The sequence below is a fragment of the Ambystoma mexicanum genome, chromosome 10, assembly GCF_040938575.1.
Source record: "Ambystoma mexicanum isolate Mex_15411 chromosome 10, UKY_AmexF1_1, whole genome shotgun sequence".
NCBI classification, from domain to species: Eukaryota; Metazoa; Chordata; class Amphibia; order Caudata; family Ambystomatidae; genus Ambystoma; species Ambystoma mexicanum.
This window is the reverse complement of record NC_090932.1, coordinates 49,927,040-49,945,251: the sequence shown is the minus strand read 5'-3', so window position 1 is coordinate 49,945,251 and position 18,212 is coordinate 49,927,040. Positions and strand designations below refer to the sequence as shown.

General features: G+C 44.2%; 1 long non-coding RNA gene across 1 annotated transcript in view; it reads left to right on the top strand.

The window, feature by feature from the left end:
• The window catches only part of LOC138491133 (uncharacterized), a 208,249-nt gene extending 192,343 nt beyond the window's left edge, over window positions 1-15,906 (top strand). Inside the window, exons 2-3 of the long non-coding RNA XR_011275960.1 lie at window positions 15,148-15,247; window positions 15,341-15,906. This is a non-coding gene — a long non-coding RNA (uncharacterized lncRNA). The remainder of the gene's footprint in view (window positions 1-15,147; window positions 15,248-15,340) is intronic.
• Window positions 15,907-18,212: the final 2,306 nt, after the last annotated feature.

The following is an 18,212-nucleotide window of genomic DNA, read 5'->3' as shown; positions in this document are numbered from 1 at the left end:
TTGTTCTGTTAAACCCATGCTGTCACTATACAAATCAACCTAGCCTATGCAGGAATTCTGAATGGAAACGTGTTATGCAAAAGAAAGTATCATTCAGTCTAAGAGGGATGCAAGCACAATAGAGAGGGTGTGTTTGCAAAAAGGTTTAAAAATCAATTCAGCAAAGTATATGATTTAAAAATGAGTGTGTCATTCTGCACAACACAATTTAAAACACAAAGAAGGGAAACAATTGTGTGTATGCTGAAATCCGTGAGTCCCACAAATTTGCCATGAGTAACATTTGGAGAAGTTGATGAACTAGGTGAAAAAGAATCGTACATCTAAATATGATTTAGTGAGGAATTAGTGTGGTGTGTAAAGATGCATGTGTACACATGGATATAGCCTAAGATGCATGACAATGATAGTAACATAGCTCAGTGGGTTGAATTCCCAGTGCAAATAGTTGTGTTATCTCTATGCCAGGAGTTGGAATCTTGGTGTGACTGACATGGTTTTTCATCATTTGAAATCAATAAAACGATGACCATTTTTCCAGGTAACAATAAGGCCTATTATGATATACAGAGACAAAGTCTTAGGGCCTGTGTACCTTCACAAGACTCCCTCACTTCAAACTGCAATCTACTAGATCTAATCCCTCATGCTCATGGGAAAATAAAAAAAGGCCAGATCTGTTCTACTGGATGATGAGCTACTGCCAGTGTTGTAAATATGATGTGCCCCTTTACCCCTTCCCCTTTCCTCCATGCTTAATGGGTATTTGTCCTACGTGGAAGGGACCAGAGCATGCTGCAGAGCAGCACATCAAATACAAAAGTTGAAGCGCGCATGCGCCCGTCCCGCACAGGAACCCTCACTGCACATGCATGCGCTTCCAACTACCAATCCTTTTCACTGTGTCAGAGGGACTGGAACATGTGAGCGTCTCTTTAATTTCTCCTACTGCTTCACACATTTTTACGTCAGTACATGTCAGAGGTCGAATGGTTTAAAAGGTGCGTGTCCTGTAAGGGCATTTTCCTGATGTGAACTTGCACCGCCTTTCCACCAGTGCCATTTTTGTCCTTCATGCATTTTCTGCAAAGGTTTGTTGTCAAGCGCTCAACGGTCAAGACTTCGCATGTGGAAAGACTTTGTTCATCAACAGCAATCAAAATACTTCACCGTCTTTACTGGGGGCAAGACGGTACGTAAATTTCCAATAACATTAGTCAAAGGACAACCCAGTGATGTGACTCCTTTTGTATTTGCTGATACGAGATGGGTACTTTGGTCCCTTTCCTCTTCTGCATTCTCCACCCCACACCGTGCCCGGAGGGTCCTTGGACCTATGCATAGGACCTGTGAGGCCCAGAGTCTGCAGTCTTCCAGGTTGGGCTAAGCAACTTTCTCTGTGAGCTTGTGTGGTTGGGGATTATTAGAGCAGGAGTTCCCTTGCTTAAATCCCCAGTGGTTGACTCCCTCTCCGTTCCCCCTTTTAGGCAGATTTTGGGGAGATCATGAGTATGGAGAGGCTGCCCTCCCCCTAATTCCTAATGCCTCAGATGGGTTAGAAGATGAGGACCTTACCATGACTCATTCTCTCCCCCCTGTTCTCTCTGTCTTAGTGCCTCAAGATTCGCTCTGTGGCCCGCATCCACTACAGTGACTGATAAGCGAGAGAAAGCTTCAGAAAAGCATAGCAAGAAGAAGCTGCAGACTCCACTGACTGTTTCATAGACTTCTTCTTTGGCTCCCATCACTGACGGGCAAATCACCTCCAGTGGCCCCACCAATAGAAGCTTTATGCCAAATTCAGATTGTTTCTATAAGAAGTTCTGTTTTGCTTCCTACTCAGCACAGTCCGTGGTCACCTCTGCAGCTATCCAACAGCACCAGAGCACATAGAAGTGTATTACAACAGTTCTTTACATCTAAGACAGACTAACACAGATCCAATCCTGGCAACTTGTAAATTACGCCTGTGGAAGGAGGTTGTGGGATTCTCATCATTCCTCCCGGAAGGTAAAAGGGATCCACCATTCTCCTAAGGCATGGGCGAGGCAAGGGGTGTTGCTAGGTCTGGAAAAGATCGGGAGCTATGCTAATTTTGGGACTGTCAGGACCTGGAGCTAGCTAGCCTTTTTGGTTGTAACCCCTGAGCTTCTACCCGGGGCTACACCCAAAAGACCCAGGGCTATAGCCCCCTCAGACCCTCCCCAGCAACGCCTCTGGGCGAGGCTATGTGGCCACGGATATGTTGGAGGGCACATTGACACTGCCCTGAGGTGCATGTGTCTTGGCCTAAGAATGCACACATTGATATGGCTGAAGGGTACCAATCTTTTCCAAAAAACCCAAGAGAAGGTCAAATCGGTCCTGTTTGAAAGGATATAGTTCTTCATCCTATCAACTGAAGAGGATATTCTTAAAGAAAAAAAATCCTTTCTGGCATTTTGTCCATACTTAGGATGCCATCCTCTTCTTATGGCCGTTCTGACCGCTCAAGAACGGTTCCATGGGTTAAAATCGCGGCAAAAATGTCCGCTTACACAAAATATAGCAGCAAAAGGGCTGTGGTTTTGCAGCTGCCATCCATGTAATGGATGTGGGGGACACACCCAGACCCATTATTCCATTTAAGGGGAGCAGGGGACACCTACAACCCCCGCTACCCTTAAATAGTATATTTTTAATTTTAATTTTTTATTTTTATTAGCACTTTGGTTTACCAAGAAAGAAAACCTTTGGCTATTCAGTTAAAACCGTATTTCAATATGTTAACATGCGCAATCTAAAAACGGGAAAGGCACAAAGAAATATCTAGCAAATAATTATTCTTCCCCAAGAGAAAGTTTCAGCATATCCCAAAAACCACATAGTTAAAAGTCCGTAGGGCGTCGTTCGTTCTCAAAATGTCAGTGTTGTGTACACCTACTGAGTCTTTTCAGACCTCGAGTATTAAAAACCTGGAGATCCTATTTCTGTTGAAGATTCCACCATTGTCTTGTTAATTTTCTTAAAGATAATCGATACAAATTTTGTAACTGCTAAATTAATTGTCATTTTTTCCCCTTTAAAGAGAATTATCCACCACAAGTCAATCCCTCTGGACCCGTAATCAATCCTTCCAGATGTGTCGTAAATAGAGCTGTCTTTCGTGTCTAAGAGTCGGACATTGAAGTGTCAAATGTTTCAAACATTCTATCACATGTAAATCCTGACATAATCTGCAATGCTTAGGCTCTTCCTTGCCTCTTTTCCTGTAGTTGGTGTCTCTGCAAGGCCAAAGATTGAGACGAAATCTTAAGTAGGCAGATCTCAGAATCCAATTTGGGAAGATCGATAGGTACTTTGGCAATCTATTTAACTTGCGGGAATCGGACCAAAAGTCTTTGTATCCATGATACCTATATAGTTCTTCATGCGTTTGTATATTATAATAGTATAATGGGTACACCTTTATCGAATCAAACCACAGTATTTTTGCCGGAATATTTTTAAAGACACATTTTTGACGCTATTTTATTATTGCACACCCAAAGACGATTCTGTGCATTCAGAGGCTTACAATGTGCATCACCATCCTGTACTTCTTTCTAAGTTCTTAAAAAAGCAGTGCACAACCAAAGGCATCTTCCTCTCCTCCGCACAGCCTCTGCTGCTAAGTGGAATTGATGGTTTGCAGCCCAAAGAACACTCCTCCAAAATGGGAGGGCAGGGTCTGTCTTTAGATACAGTCTTGGGACTGATAACCAGCAAAGAGGGGCTTTCGTCTTCCACTACCCGCAACATCCCCTAACCTATCCCTAAATAACTTGAATTTAACCTTCGCACAGAGGTGAGGAAACTTGTATTCTTGAGGGCCATAGAGGTGGCACCGGCACATAAAATGACACAAGTGTTTTATTCCAGATTCTTTGCTATCCCAAAAAAGGAGAACGCAGACATGCAGATAATTCTAGACCAGCCAGGTTTCAATTTCTTCCTTGCATGAGAGTAATTCAAGATGGCAACTCCTACTCACATCCTTTCAGCTTTAAAGGGCGGGGGATTGGCTGTGCAAGATTCATTTTCAGGACACACATATGCACCTCACCATATAACCTCTCCAAGCATATGTTTCCTCTTTTCCACCTTAATTCAGCTTTCTGCGTCGTTCTGATGGTCATGTCATCTGTGATAGCTCATCCCGTAAAATAGGGGCATTCACAATACCCTACCTGGATTACTGGCTGCTCTGTGGAAGGTAACCAGAGTAGACCCTCTCTTCCCACCAGAGGACCAAAAATTCTGAACGAGACGGTAACTTTCATAGGTCATTTAACCTCATCGAATAAGAGCGAACAAGATTCCCCATCATGCAAGTTAGTTCAGGAACTATTATGCTCAGAGATCCGTCACCACATTTCCCTGTTGGCCTCCCACCTGACGGGTGAGCTCAATGTGGCAGCAGATAACCTGAGAAGACACACTCATGCTCCCACAGAGTGGGGGATCTAGTCCAGCAGATTTTCCAGGTTTGGGGGTCCCCGGGTGGATCTTTTCACCTCCCAGCCCAACAAGAAATGTCCCTTTTGTTCCTCATGGGAAGAAAGGGGGTTGAGTCCCTGGGGGATACTTTCCTTCTGAAATGGGACCTTCAGTTTCTTTATACATTCCCACAACTAGGTTTCATACTGAGAGTGGTTCACAAGTTCTGCTGCAGTCAGCGGGCTAAAATTATTCTCATAGCACTAGTTTGGCCAAACAAGTTTTTGTACTTGGACTTGTTTCGAGTGTCAGCCTGACCTCACATTCCGCTGCCTCTCATGCCAGAATTTCTGACACAGCAGGAGAGGGTGCTTCCTCCCTCCCACTCCCATTATCTGTGCCCTAGAAGCATGGTTCCTGAGGACCTAGCATAAGGCCATTTGAATCTGTCACAAAGGAACATGCACATCCTAAGGGCAGCCCACAAGGTTTCTATAAGATTTCCAAATGCTCGTAATTGAAGGCTTTTCCACTGGTGTGTGGAAGAGGACAAGACTCTGCTTTTAGTTGATATAGACTGTGTTCTCCACTTCAAATCTCGCTTGGCAGATTCTGGCACTAAACCTGAATCCTCGAGGGCCTACCTTTCCATACTATGCTTAAGAGAGAAAAGATGTTTCCATATCAATCCTGGTTATACAAAATGACTATGCATGACTCTTGAGGATGTATGCTCATTTGAGGTCCTCCATCCTCCCTGGTACCTCAATGCAGATTTGTCTGATCTCATGGACATACCCATTGAGCCTATGTCATCTGCAGATCTGAAGCTAGTGACTTGGAAGACAGCCTTCCACGTTACTATAACTTCAGCTAGGAGATCAGTGAGATGCAGGCGCCTTGCGCAAACCCTCCCTTCCTAATGTTTCACAACAAAAAGGTGGTCCTCACCCAAACTGTTTTCCAAAAATCATGTCTGTTTTTCACATAATGAGATTTGTCTACCGCCCTTCTATAACCCGACCAAGGACCCTGAAAGGACCTTCCATGCCATATCACAGAGAAGATCTTTGAAACTTCTCTTTGTCACCTTTGGAGGAAAGACTCCATACTCTATAGCTATTAAAGCCGCTTTTGCCAGATGGGTTTTGGACTGAATTCTTAATGGTTACGAGATAAATATGCTCTAATCTCCAAAGTATATACATGCTCATCCAGTAAGGGCAAAGACAGCCCTTTGTGGCATTCCTGAGGCACATTCCTCAGGAGGACATTTGCGAGACAGCAACTTGGATGAACCCTCATGCCTTCTACGAGCACTATTGATAGGGATCAAGTTCGAGTTTGGATCTTTGCTTCGGACATGCAGTTCTACGAAACATCTTCGTCAGACATGCCCAGATACAGGTACCTACCTACTTATTCCCATTTAAATGTGATAGGTGGTTAGACCCAAGTGAGGTATGTTGGATACCTTTCTCCTGATGTTGGTAGTATTGTTTAATCGCTCATTAGTATGGAGGACAGGGAGTGGGGTTTAGGAGTAAGGGAATGTTATTCACTGTAGTGTCTACTGTTATTCTAGTCCGTCATCTCTTTCCTCCATACGGCCCACCCACCGTCCCCCTTCAGATGGCATAACTCTCACATATGCTACAAAAAAGACTCATGGTTGGAGGATCGTGCATAATGAGAATGGAGGGTTCTCGCATGGCAGAGACATGCCCATCGGGTGCCTTACATTTTGGTTTAGTACGTGCTGTTCTGCATCATGCTGTGGTCCAATCCCCATCGGAAATATTACTCGAGAGTATGGAGGAAAGGGGACTAGGCATTAGAAATTCAGTAGTTACTACGGTGGGAATCAACTAGCAATGTAGGGCAGTGATTCACCTTAGATTGCATAGCCACCAGTTAGTAATCTGTATGTGAACGAGCAACTCAGTAAGCATATTTCTGGTGGTCAGTCAAGCTATGAATGTTGACAAACTACTTCCTACTTCTGCCGTCTAAGATAACTAATTTATTAAAAAGCATATCTCAAAAAAGAGTGCCAGTGTTTTCCCATATAGCATCTAATGTTCTGCTGATATTGGTCTTTTGGCTCATGTCATTGTGCCTTTTGTACAATATTTAGGTTTCAATTTCCCATTACAGTTGCATGACTGCAAGGAGCAGATCTGAAGTGTAATATGAGTGTGGGTGCAAGGACTGGCAGAAAATCGAACTTGACAAGGGACAACCTGAAGCACTACAGAGAGGAGACTAAATTCCATCTAGGCTATTGTATCACTAATGGTTCTATGTAAACTCCATATAGCCTGGCTTTTCAGTCAGCGGCATTTAGCATTTTGGGACTTGTAGTTTTTTGTTTCACCATAAGGTTGGACCCACAAGTCTCCACATGCATAGTGCTAAAAAGCAAAACGTGGCCACTTGGTAGCTCCTTTCCTACCTCTTCCCAGTCCAGTGTATGGAAAAGAGACAGGGCTGGATGCACCATCCACACACAACACGGGGCACCTTGAGTTTCTATAGTTGCGTAGTGTTGGATTTGTGAATAAAGCGCAGTTCTATAAAACCTTTTATTTTAATGTTAAAGGATGTAGACAGCTTTGTGAAGGTTTCTAAAAATTATCATTTGCTCTGCAAATCAATCAACTGCACAGTGTGGTAGGAATTTTGTTTTAAAACGCCGATGATCCATCACTCAGTGACAATTAGCAATTTCAGGAAGATTTGGAATTCAATGTGTAAAAGAGTAACTGATGTTGACCTTGTCCTCACAGGCTTGTCCCATCAAATGCAGCCTTGGGGGCAGCACTTGACTTTTAAATGCCAGGGCCTCGCTAACTTCGCAGCAACTCCCACCACCCTACAGAGTTACTCCAACTTTGAATGAATGTTTGTGGCAGCAGAAAGGTCTGGAGCAGGAAGTCCAGTGGGGGGACGGGAGGATCCAGGCATGCGGGAGGTGGGATCTAGTTGATTGGACTGAGCAGCAGCTGCTGCTGGAAGGGGGAGTGGTGGGGGCACACCTATGGGATTGTTAAGTGGCAGGGCCTAGCTAGGACGCAAACTCAGCATAGAAAACCGAGCCGGTGACGTTACAGAGCATCCTTAAGTTAACTTCTGCCAATACAGAAGCTGTGGCTTTCTTCTGTCCACACAATGGTGTCTATGTCCTTTGTTGGAATTTCTGGTGGGGTGGGAGAGGGGGATGTAACATTTGATATGGGTAGATGGGCATACCATGCTGTTAGAGGGTGGATGCAGACCAAGTTCATGTAATGCCATGGACATAGTGTGGGGTGTCGCTGCTGAAAACACAGAAAGAAACGTTAATGTGGGGACACCAAAGTCATGAGTGCTCCAAAGGTGATCCAGTGATCAGGTCACACACAACCAAACATAGACTTAGTAGCACAGGCACCCCATGCTCTAATTCTACTTCCTACCCTGTACAAACACATTGTACCATTTCATGTGGAATAAAAGATTGGCAGTAGGCTTTATTATTACAACAAAATCCCTGCTTTTGGACACCTCTTGTCCAAGGGCAGTGATGCCCGCCACCAGCCATGTTGCTCTTCATAGTTCTCCCTCGCTTCATGGCAGTGGTCTTTCCACTGTTGTTTGAGCTCTGCTGACAAATCCTTGTTTTGCGTTCATGCAAGCTGGACTTTAGCCTCTCCAGTTTCTCTTCTATTCCTGGCTTGTGCCTCTTATCAAACCAACTGGCATTCACTCCTTAGACACGTGCTACCTACGACTTGGCCAGGTATCAACCTGCTACCCGGCGTTTCCTCTCCTCCTTCTCCAGATCTCCATTGTCTCACCCTTTCATTGTCCTTCTTCCTTTTCATTGTTTCTTTTTTGAGGTGGTCTGGGTGGGAAAAAACAAAGATCTTTCTCTGCCCCTCTCCACAAGCTTACCCGAATTGGGTGTGCTGGTTTCTCAAGTGCCCCCTACCTTCCTGGATGCTCTATTTATGCACCCTCCTTCTTTTGTTATGCCACTGGGCGGGTGGGGGCCTCCTCCTGCCCCCCTGCTGTATTTACTTTGCACCTTTGTGCCTCCATCTTTGTTACTTTGGACAACCTGTCTGTTGCCATGGGGAGGGCCCTATGTGATTGCACAAAACAGCTGCCCTCCCCCCTGGGAGAGCAACCTGCCTGGCCCCTGTACCTAACGCCCCTGGCCCTCTATCTTCCTGTCCTTTTTGCCCAGTCAGCGGCATGTGGCCTAGGTTGAGTAGTGCATGCACCCCATGCTCTCTAATCTTACTTCCTACCCTGTTAAAAACACACTGTACCATTTTGGGTGGAATAAAAGATTGGCCTTAGGCTTTATTATTTACAACAAAATTCAAACAAAATCCAAAGGTGTGCTTTTGGACACTTCGAGTCCAAGGGGAGTGATGCCAGCCATCAGCCATGTTGCTCTTCAGAGTTCTCCCTCGCTTCATGGCAGTGGTCTTTCCACTGTTCTTTGATCTCTGCTGGCAAGTTCCTGATTTGTGTTCATGCAAGCTGGACTTTAGCATCTCCAGTTTCTCTTCTATTCTTGGCTGGTGCCTCTTATCAAATAAACTGGCATTCTCTTCTTATGTGGAAGCCCCGGCTGGGACAAGCCGTGTCTTATGAAGTTTAGCCCCATGTTCCTGCAGAATTTTTCAAGAGCTTTATTTATTTTTCTCCTAGAAGTCTCTACTGCTGTGCTACATTCCACTCCATGCCATTTCTTCCTGGGCACTACCTTTGACATAAATACTTTGGTGCCCCTCCAGCAGTGTGATATGCTGCTCAATGATTCACATATGTCCTCTGTCAAATTGCTACCCCTCAGATGTATCACCAAGTATTCTGGAGGATCTCTGATGCTGATTAGGGCAGACAGCTTTTCGTGGATCCCATCCCAGCGCATTCCCTGCATCCCCACCAGGAGGTGATTGTTCTTGGGAACTGTAAACCTTGTTTCATGTCTTCTATCCATCTCTCTGCCTGTGCCACGAATGAGTGGCCCACTATCCATGCTGATCTGTATGGGCCATCACCTGCAGGGGATAACATGTTGCTATTAGATCAGTTCTTCCCTCACATATTTTTTTAAACAGTTGGTCTTCCAGCCCCCTATTCTTTTGACCACTCTGGCTCACAGGCCCCAGCCCATGCGGATGTAGCCCTCCTACCCGGAAAGAGTGCGTGCCAAACTCTGCTGGGTCCCAACCTACTTTACCAATTGCTTTCTTCAATACTGCTTGAAATTGGTACCTGCTGAGGGCTTTCCCGGCTTTGTGTATCAGTAGTTGTCCCCATTGGTTTGGCCGTACGTTTAGAAAAGTGCATGCAATGCATATGGGGCAGTGGTCCTTCTCTTTGAGGCATTGTAGGTTTATGGACTTCCCCTTTCCCATTTGGTCAGTTTTGGACCTCCTTAAATATATTGACATGCCCTCTGCTCTCATGCTACTATCCTGCAGGGGACGCCCATCCCTTGCTGCTGTTTTCGTTGTCACTAATACCCCTATCCTGAACGCCCCCAAGTATGCCAGGGCAAATGGTGACTTGAATAATGCTGCTTCGTAGCTGTTTATGCATGTAGTCTTAAGTGCTAGCAATAGGCATACCAATTTACAAAAATTCAAGGGTCTCTTCGTGTCTGCTCTGTTCCCTTTGAACTTGGCCCATCCCTTGAGTGCATATCTTATTAATGGGCTGTTTGTTGGTTCTGTCCCCCCCAGCTACCTTTCCTGCATGTGCTACTGCCGCTAGGTGTGCTGCTGCCCAACCTTTTCTTTTTCCTTGTGTGAATGCCCATTCGAAAAATGTGGACATCTCTTGCTTTGTTATGTCCACCTTATTACTTTTTTCAATAATCTTTTTTACATTTTGCCGGTGCTTTTCATATTGCTTATCCGTTTTCTGGGCCAAAGTGTTTTTTGGCGAGTTTCCTTATGACCAGGCCTGGTCCTCTCTCTGGCTTGTCTTTGCCTTTACCAGTGCCTTCTCTCTTTGAAGCGTTCTGCTTTGAGTGGTGGCTTCTCTCCAATGTTGGCTTTCCAGCGTTGCCCACATTTCTTCCAGTGTAGCTGTCTTTTGTCGATCTGCATCTGGCCTCAGTTGCCTGAATGTCCCGCACTGCGAAATAGACAGGGCGTCAGCGACATCATTCACTTTGGCGATATGCCTGGCCCTCAACACCATGTTATTATTTAGTGCTTTCATAGTTACTGCCCTAAACACCTCCAGCACCAGTGGGCATGGAGCACTCCCTTTCTTGAGCACCTGTAATAATGCCAAATTATCAGACCACATGGCCACCTCTTTGTTACTAAGCTCATTGCTCCAAACTCATACTGCTACCCATATTGGGAATAGTTCCAGCAGCGTGAAGTTCCTGGTCCATCCCAGGGCCTGCCAGATTTCCGGCCATTTTTCCATGCACCATTTAGTTCCCAGTATTGCGCCAAAGCTGCTTGCGCCTGCTGAGTCAGTAAACAGTACTCTTTTGTCTTTTTGTTTGATAGGTGTTTGCCAGTTAACCGTGCCATTCAAATCCCTCCGAAATTCCTCCCATATTGCTAGGTCCTCTTAATGCCTGCGCCCAGTCTGCTCCTTTGATGTTTCTGCAAGGCTGCTCTTGTTCCGACCTCGATGCTCCTTTGAAATACCTGCCCCTGTGGTATTATTCTCCCTGCAACATTTAACATTCCCGCCAGGGACTCTAGTTTCCTTGCCGTCGCCTTATTTTCTGCCTTCACCCCCTTGATGATGGAGCCTAAGTCTGCCACCTTGTCCTCTGGGATGCAGCACACCCTTTCGTTGGAGTACATTTCTATCCCCAAGAACTGAATGGTCTGTGCCGGGCCCTACTGTTTTTTCCTGCTCTAGCGCGATGCCCCTCTCCCCTGCCAGACCTTTGAATTTTTCTAGTCCTTTCTTGCATACACAAGTCATCCAGGTAATGCAAAACTCATGCTTCTGGCATTAACCCAGTGAGTGCCCATTGTATAAATTAACTCAGTTTCTCAAAATTTGAGCATGAAATTGCTCACCACATGGGCAGGCACTTGTCGTAATGGTAACTACCCTCCAACCAAAATCATAGCCATGGGTGTGATGCCCTGTGTACCAGCAGGAATTGGAAAGCTGACTTTATGTCTGCCTTTACCAGCCGTACTCCCCTGCCAGCCCCCTGACTATTTCTACTTCCTCCTGGAAATCAGTGTATGTCACTGCTGCTTCTAGGAAGTGGGGGATGCCGTCGTTGACCGAATTTCCCAGGGGGTATGATAAGTGGTGAATTCACCTAAATCCCCCCTTCTCTCTCTTGCTTACTAGGCCAAAGGGTGAACAGATGAATTCTTGGAATGGTATTCTTTTAAACGGTCCTTCTATTCTGCTCAGTATCTTTTTATATTGTTTTATTTGCATTTTAGATTATTACAAAACTTTTAGCAAAAGAAAATGTAATTTATCATCAATCACATAATAATCATAAAACCTTAAAAATCGAGAAAAAATAAGTTTCCTTACAAGTGGGCCCCTCTCCCCTGATTCTTCTACCATGCCCCCCACCCCACCCCCTCCAGCCTACTTCTGCAGGAGTCTGTCCTGATACATTCCGGTTTCACCATCACTGTCTTGTTGTCGTAGCTGGATTTGACTTTTATGGACTTCATTGATTTACGGTGTGTCACCCTTTCTCAGCTCTTATGCTCAACTTCCTTTGCATCTTGTACTCATGGTGGCCCTGAATCATGCTGTTCCCATCTTCATCTTGTATCCTGGCTTGCAACATTATGTGTTACTACTGACTTCTGCAATTGTATTTGCTCTCCCCTCTTGCTTCTCCACTCTTTTTGACTGCTTACTCTCTGCTCTCTCCTCCTCTCCCTTTCTCCCTTTTCCTATCCCCTCCCCTTATTTTCTTCTATGCACTTACTCTATCAGAATTGTCCCTGGACCTAGTATGACAGCACCTTTGTCTGTCTCCTCCCCCCTCCCATTACTTGTTTCCCCCCACCTCCCTCCAGCCCTATCTGAAATGTCATCAGACCTAGTACGATAGTCACTTGTTTTGTTCCTCCCCACCCTTTCTGCACCCCTCTCCCTCACGTTTTGTTTTTCTCTTGCTCTACCAGAAATATCATCAGGCTTAGTAAGGTAGTCGCCTGTCTGTTTCCATTTCCTATGTCTTAGCACTTGCACTATCTGAAATGTCGTCAGGCCGAGTACGATAGTTAATTTCACATCCTTACTGTTCATGGCCTGTAAGAATATCATTGTATTTTCCCTTGTTCCCTCCCTTTCCTTGAAGCGCTTTGAAACACATTGTGTATAGGTGCTATATAAATAAACTATCGTATCAAATCAATTACACAAACATATGACGTCCATTGGAATATTATTCCGTTATCAGTTGTCACATACAGTTATAAAAATACACCCTTCGATGTTCACAGTACTCCTCTAGTATCTTTCCTAAATACAGTTTCTAAGAACGGAACTGCGGATAATACCAGTGAAGGCCAGTTCCCACACAGTAGCAAATTTCACCAATCATCCAGAGTCAGGGAAGTAAGGTAGTTAAAAAAACTGCCCAAAAATGTCCTCAGAGCGTTAAAGGCTGTGAAAAACATCAGCAGGTGGCTCAAGTTCTCCCTGGGTTCCGCCCGATTACAAAATCTGCAATGTAGATCTCCTGGGCCAAGACCTGTCCTTATAGAGAGCACCTCCTAGGTAGGGAACCGATTGAAACAAATCTTAATAAACTGTGCTCTATAGTGACTGTTCGGAAATGTCATCAAGTATTTTGGAATCAAGCCATAGACCGTGACTTCATACTTGACTTCATACTTCAGATGATGGTATAACTTGGATCTATTTGCTTCTTCCGAAGTCAATATCTAATCCGCACTCTACAAGCTTATTTTTACCTTATTTAGGTTTGTTCTTAATTCCTCTTCAGATACCGATAATCCTTCGAGAAATGTTTTACAATATAGTCCCAATTTTCTGAGGGTTTGGTCATAGCCCAAGTCCAATTCTTTTATCAATAGAGCAAACAGTGCGAGAGGGTAATAGGGGGGACAAGACTTGGATACATTTCCTGTAAAAAGCCAGTGTTCTCCAATCTACAATGGCTTTTAGGGAAATCAGCCCTAGTTCACGACAGACCACTTGTATTGGTATAGATCTTAGTAATCCAAAATTCTTTTGCCAAAAATTCCCTCAGCCAAAGACCACAGAGAGTGGCAGATAAGTAACAAATATTCAGCTCCATAAGACATGTCTAACAGTGGTATCAGGGAGAAGCAGCAACATATTTTGTTAAGCAACCTTGTCTTATTTTCCAGGGTTTTTGCCTTGTGTTTGATTATCACTTTTGTGCTGACTTCGATCTTGCTCATATTTACGCAAACGACCAGATATTTAAAGGACTCAACTAGATAAATCTGTGAGGCACCTAAGTAGCACTTAAACTGCAAGCGTGACTTCCGATTTGATCGTTGGATCATCATTTTTGTTTTAGTCTCCCCTTTTAATCAAATGGGAGAAAGCCCTGGTGTTTCAAGAGGCCATTTCTAGCAACCTGGGGTTACTCTGCTCAGACTGCTACTGTGTTTTCAGTGGTTGGGTTCTTAGGCATTTCCACTTTTCTTTCTTGCTCAAGACCTCCCTTCATCGAAATCGTCATCCCCAATTTCTCCCTTCGAAAGCGGCACTCACTTTTTCTTTTTTCTTGTTGTGCCTATTCACGCCCTCAGGCCTCCTTGGTTGTACCATATCATCCACGTCGTCTATTTCCGTTATCTCATGCTTTGGGTCTTCAGTTTTGCAATGATTTTTAACTTTACGACGGTATTGCTCACTTATTCCATCCTTTAGTTCTGTTGTTTCATTCTCAGATTCCATCCCCATTGTTAGATCAAACCCCAATAGTCAGAGACTCCCACTAGCTCCCATCAGAGTATGTTTCACTATTGTCGAGCAAATGTGAAGAAAAACTGCGTCCAAGCGCGTTGCGTCTACAAATGAAATCACTGTCAAATCCTCCTTCAATATCTGTCTGAGGTTCGGGATGCATTGGAATAGGGCTAAAACATTACGTCTATTAAAAATGAGCATTTCTCCTCTGTCCAGCATACTTTCTAAACGCAGGCTCTCAAATTGATCTTCCCTTTTATCTTTTCTTAGTCTCTAATCTTCAGGTTTATTGATCGAGTACATAGGTTTGGATGCCCATTTTTCCATTGGCTGTGTTTCCATTGGCTGTGTTGTTTTAAAGTTTAAAGTTTAAAGAAGGGAGCCAACACGTGTTTCGACCGAGGTCTTTTTCAAAGTGTGGGGCAATGGTAACAACGAACCACGGAACAAGAATGCAGCCCTAGACAGATTGGCTATTCAGCCCTCCAGCAGGAATGGACACTGATCCATCGCTGCAGGCCTGAAACCCCCTAATAGGAAGATTTACCATTGCCCCACGCCTTGATAAAGACCTTGGTTGAAACACGTGTTGGCTCCCTTTTGACATGCACCTAGCATAGCATACTAGGTCAACTGGTGTTAATTCTGTAACTAAATGACCCCTCAAAGGAACTACGACCACCAGAATGCATTGCGTTTTTTAACCTGAAGGCTGTAAGAAACTTTCTTGCAAATAAAACATTTATTTGTTTGCAGATTCTGTAGGAAGATCCTTCCTCGTAAAAAAATAACGCCCAACCTATGTGGACACATTTTCGCCTGCTAATCAAGAAAGCCCGCACACTAAGAAGACCAGGTAACCAATAGGACCCTCTAGTCTTCTTTGACACTTTTAAAGATGTTGGAAGAAACATAAATTGATTCTTTTTTATCGTTTCTTTATCAACAGTTACTATCATCTCTAAGAGAAGGCCAGAGGATTCCTAACTTGGCCAAAGCCCACTTGTAACCCCTCACATTGACAACTCCTGAAGAAAGTCCCAAGACCCACATAGAGGACTGAAACATGTCGAGATTTTTTTTGTCAGTCTAATTAATTAAACTGTCTGAGTGAATTGAATATTCCAGTGAAGGGATGTTCTAATTCTAATAATGGAATAGAATTAGAATAGAAGAATAGAAAAGATAACGATGAATCATAATCGTAACTCTGATCAAGAAGAACTACACAACAGGGCTTTAATTAGAGATCAGTAACGTCAGTATCTCTAAGATTTTTTAGAATTGATTGTGCATGATGTTTGTCTTTGTTAATACGATATTATGTATCTTTTTAGAGGGTCTAATTATGTATTTTAGACAATTTTGTAATTTCTATTAAAATTTGTACTTTTTGAACTAATTGATGGCATTCAGATGAATGGATAACTGTTGATAAAGGACCAAGTCCTATCTTTTCGAGTCTTGTGTAGTTAATTCTGTAACTACATTAAACCTTCACTTATGCAAAACGAACCAAGAGTTGCAAACTTTTTTCAACAACTAAGAAGCAAGAAACTAATGGCCACAACCATTCTCCAGCGCCGTTACCCAGCATGGTTTGCCCACACATCCTTCCTAAATAACAGTGGGAACCTCAGGGTTTGGTTCCCAGACAAACCATGCTCTAGGCTGCAGGACAGATCGGATCAACAAATCAACCAAGAGATAGCACAGGGGTTCACCTTCCTCCAGACTCCAAGCAACTGTACATATTTATGTTTGTCCCGCCCCCTCCTTCTGTCAGTACTGGGTTTGTTGGATTTCTCATGATTTTTCTCATAACATTTGGTCTCATAAGCTGCTGAGATTTTTTGTTCTTGAACTTTGCAGCCTGCTTCGTTCTTCCTGCCTTTTTCCTTCTTCTCTGCCCAAATATCGGGAATGAGCTAGGTATGTTTAAGGGCGACAGCTCCCCCTCATTAGTGCTGCAGCAGGGGCTGAAACTGCATCAGGCCATCCTGACTGGTCGCATGATGACCTGGATCCTATCCATGCAGGAGGGTTTTCTTGTTTATCTAAGGTTCCAGAATGTTCATTCTTTGCAGAGATTCCAATTTCATTAGCTGCGTTATCTCTAACTGCAGTATGTAACCCTCTAAGAACAGGACTTTGGAGTGAACCATGGCAAGTAGTGTTGCCTTGTCCTTGATGTTATCATTGATCGTTTCATACAGTTTTATAAATGGTGTCAAGGCAATTGTCAACATTGACACGCCAATATGTAGGTCTGGGAAAGTAGGGGCCTCTCCTGAGCCATGAATATTTCTGGGGCTAAGGGCCCTTGACCTGTCTTGAGTTGAAAGAGAAAAGTCTGTTGATTACACCACCATTGAGGTATTCCCTAGAGGGGAATCCCCTGTTTCCTCCAACCCGATTCATTGGTTAACTGACGGCATGTCTTTACCCAGGTCCCCCAATATTTTGAGGACTTCTGCCTCACCACTAAATTTCTTCCTACAGCCTTTGCTGGTTCTGGTATCCTAGTACCAGGTTGTGTAATGCATTCTGTGGGTTTATCCAAAGGTAGCAGCCTTACACAGTCTACCATTTTTATCATCTCTTCGATTGTGGCAATGTCTCATTTTAGGGATGTCTCCATTGCCTGATCCCCTGGCTTGGCCCCAAGAAATGCTAAGTGACCCCGGATACGAGTGTATCCAGAAAAAGCCCTCAGTACTCCTTTCAGAGGCGTAATTGTCTCTTGAGGTGTTAGTGGAGCAGGGGCCCTTGGGAGGGCTGATGTAGGTTCACCCAAGAATACAGGAGCTGGGCCCTTGTAGGGCCCCTGTAAACCCAGTGATTTAATTCTTCCTGCTATGTGGAAATGTCAGCATTTACCAACTTCATAGTATGTTCCACTCCTTCCAGTAATTCCATGTCGGATACTTCACCCGCAGAAATAATCGAGTTATAGTTAGTCTTATTTTTTCCAGGAAAAAGTATATTATTTTTCCCTTCACTTGGGTTGAAGCTTCTAGAGAGTTGTAGAGCTAGGTCGATGTTTGTATTGGGTGTCCTGCCCCATCCGTTGGTGGCACTTACAGCTCTTCTGGCTGATTGGCCGTACCAGGCTGATTCTGACCGAAGGAGGGTTTGGTTCATTCGTGGACTCACTTAGTCCTGACCCTGGTAATGATCTCAACGCTCTTAGAGAAGTTGTTTGCGGTCTTTGTACTTGAGTCAAAGGGCATCTTACAGTTTCACAATTCCAGTTTTGGTCGAGCCACAGGTTTATGGGGGTTGCCCAGTTTTCATGAATGATGGCTTTTGTCATTACCAGTGATCTCACACCTTCCGTTCTTTCCCTTTCAGGTATAGGGGAAGGCTGGGTCCCTAAACAATTGTCTACTGACCTGGGCACAACCTTTGTTATCTAGCCATGTTCCTTTTGAGTTATGCTGCTTTTGCCACTTTCAAGTGTAAAGCAAAGTTGGCCAAGATGGCCAGGTTGACCAGTTGTCTGCAACAAACCCCCGCTCTGTATGGCCATTAGGACTGCTAACAGACTCACCCCCTTTTCCACCATCACCAATGCTGCTCAAAATCCTGCTACGCCGCTCCCCCATGCATGTGTACAGGTACAATGTTAGCAGTGTTAGCAGTTGTGTTTGATGCTCCTTCAGTTACTTTGACATGTAGGCAACCATTCATAATTGTGTCCTCCGTCAATTCAGGGTTTAACTTAACATTGTCATCAGTACCAATGGTTTTATTGTTTAGGGGTTTTAGAGTAATTGGACAGATTAAAGAGGCCAGTCTGTCCTCAAGGGACTTTAGAG